Raw genomic sequence first — 3,123 nt, 5'->3', positions numbered from 1 at the left:
TGTGTCTTGTCTCTTCCCTTTCCCTGATATATCACCATTCCTTACAATCCTGCCTACATGGTCAAGCTTCCCCTTCCCCCACTACCCCTTGATAAAATAGTTTAGTCCACAAGTCACTTCTATGATGTCTTGCACTATAACACTGCAAATGTTCTCTCAGGCTGTTGTCTGTCTCTTGTTTAGGAGGGTGGTGGTTGTTGTTATGTGCCGTTGAGTCGCTTGCGACTCATAGCGGCCCTATGTACAACAGCCCTAAACCCTGCTCTATCCTGTGCCAATTGCACTGCCTCTGACACACCCATCCCAATTACCCCAGCCACTGAATTAATCCATCTCATAGAGGGTCTTCCCCTCCTGCGCTGTCCCTCTACCCTACCAAGCATGATGTTCCTCTCCAAGGACCTGTCCCTCCTTACAACATGTCCAAAGTATGTCAGACGAAGTCCCAGAATCCTTGCCTCCAAGGAGCAGCTTGGTTTAACCCTTTCCAGGGTGAATCTGTTTGTTTTCTTGGCAGTCCATGGTACATTCAGTACTCTTCTCCAGCACCACAGTTCAAAGGCATCAATTCTCCTTCTATCCTCCCTAGTCATTGTCCAACTCTCTAATGCATAATAAGTGATTGCAAAGACCATAGCCTGTATCAGATGCATCTTAGTCTCCAGAGTGATACCATTGCTCTTCAGTACCCTATAGAGATCCCTAACAGCAGACTTTGCCATCACAATACATTTGTGCTGTTTTTTTAAAAATTTTATTATTTGTGTGTGTGCGTGTACCATCAAATCAGATCTGACTGGTACAGGAGGAGATTGTCCCTCCTTTCCCGGCAGAGCATCTGGTGGATTTGAACCGTGCTCCTCTGGGATTGCAGTGCGGCTTCTTGTCACTAGGCCACCAGAGTTCCCCCACAATACGTTTTTTTATTTCCTGCCTACTGGTGCCAAGAGTGCTGATCATGGAGCCAAGCAGACTAAAGTTGTTAACAATCTCAATCTCTTCACCATCCATAATGATGCTGCCAATTGTTCCAGTGGTAAGAATCTTTGTCTTCTTGACATTGCACTTCAATCCATACTGAAGGCTGCAGTCCTTGATCCTCTACAGCAAGTGCATCAGGTCCTCCTCAGTTTCAGCAAGCAGGGTTGTGTCATCTGCATAACGCAGATTGTTAATAGATCTTCCACGAATCCTAGCCCCACACTTCTCCTCATAGGGCCCAGCCTCTTGGATAATCCTGTTCTGCATACAGGTTGAAAAGGTATGTAGATAGGACACATCCCTGGCATACACCCTTCCCAATTTTGAACCATACAGTGTTCCTTTGCTCTGTTCTGACGACTGCCTTTTGGTCCAAGTATAGGTTTCACATTAGCATGATCAAGTGTTCTGGGATTCCCATTCTTCTGAGAGTCAGCCACCATTTGTTATGATCCACACAATCAAATGCCTTTGCATAGTCAATGAAACACAGATATACATTCCTCTGGTATTCTCTGCTTTCAGCCAGGTTCCATCTAACATTAGCTACAATATCTCTAGTACCACGACCCCTTCCAAACCCAGCCTGGACGTCTGGCAGTTCTCTGCTGATGTGCTTTTCCAGCCATTTTTTTATAATCTTCAGTAGAATGTTGCTTGCGTGTGAAATTAATGATATTGTTCTATAGTTTCCACACTCTGTTGGCTCACCCTTCTTTGGAATGGGAACAAATATCGATCTCTTCCAGTCAGTTGGCCAAGTGGTAAGCTAAATCCCATGTACCAACTTCAGGGAAAGATTTTTGCCCGAGGCAGTACTGAGGGAAGATCCTTGCCAGAGGGCTTCTGCTAAGTTTGTAACTTAGTGTCTCTGTTTACACCGCTGTCACATGTGATAATTTCCAAGGTCTGAATAGATCTTTTCTAGATTTGACATGGTTGTGGTGTTTATTTGGCTCGAGTATAGGGCTGAAAGTTATAGAGCCAAAGATTGTAGAATGGTCTCAAATCCTGTCTTGTGCAGATCTGAAGGTTCCTGAGGTAGGTTGGCCAAAGGTAAAATCAGACCCTGAATGTGTTTGGAGTCCCAGCATTTCTGACCCAAGCTTGGGACTGAATGTATTCATAATTTGAATTAAGAACTAGATTTTTCTTGTAAATTAAAAGGAAAAAAGTAAAATTATATTCAGATATAGAGAGAAAAACTGAAAGTACATAAGCTGAAATATTAACTGTGATTAATTCTGGATAGTGGGGGAAGATGCAGAGCTTGTAGTTTGGTAGTTTTCTTCATTCCACGTGTGTGTTAAAACACCTACTATGAACTTAAGTGCTGGGGACAAAGGCCAAGACACACCTGGTCTCTCTCAGAACTTAAATTCTAGGCTGAAAAAGGTCAAATTGAAAAACTTTCTCAAGGTTGCTCAGATAGTGGTTACAAAGGCCTGTATTTTATGTTTGTTTACTTTCAGAGGAGGAGGGATATTTTAAAAAGGAGTGGGTTAAGAATTAGAACAAAAGACAGCAAAACATTCAAGGAAAGGAAACTGTGTGTGTTCATATATACTTAAAGATACTGGTGTGTTTAATTCTCTTTCATATGTGTTTAATTAGGCCAGCAAATGGCCATTTAAAAAAAAATATGGCTGCAACAGTATCTTACATTCAATATGTTCTTCTAGAATTTTGCCCTTCCCCCTCGGTGTTGTAGCTATGTCTCTTGCATTTTCTGTGCATCTTCGTAATTGCCTTGACCAACAGGTGTTGTTGTTTTTTGCCTTTGAGTTCACTGTGACTCAAACTGCCCCTATGAAGAACAGATCTGAACCTTGTCCTATCCTGTGCCATCCTCACATCTCCAACATACTTTAGCCCTTTGCTGCAGTCATTGTGTCAATCCATCTAGTTGAGGCTCTTCCTCTCCTTCACTGACCCTCCATCTGTCCAAGTATGTTGATATTTGTTTTACAGTGTAGAAGCAGGAGTAGCATCCACTTCCTTAACAATATGCCTCCGGAAACTCTATGAAATTTGATAAATGATAGTTATGTTGTTGTTGTTGTCATGTGCCGTCGAGTCGCTTGCGACTCATAGCGACCCCATGTACAACAGCCCTAAACTCCGCTCTGTCCTGTGCCAATC

This window comes from Elephantulus edwardii, unplaced genomic scaffold (genome assembly GCF_000299155.1).
Source record: "Elephantulus edwardii isolate Elephantulus edwardi_28Jun2011 unplaced genomic scaffold, EleEdw1.0 scaffold00020, whole genome shotgun sequence".
Taxonomy (NCBI): Eukaryota; Metazoa; Chordata; class Mammalia; order Macroscelidea; family Macroscelididae; genus Elephantulus; species Elephantulus edwardii.
The sequence above is the reverse complement of the archived record's forward strand: the minus strand, read 5'-3'. Positions refer to the sequence as shown.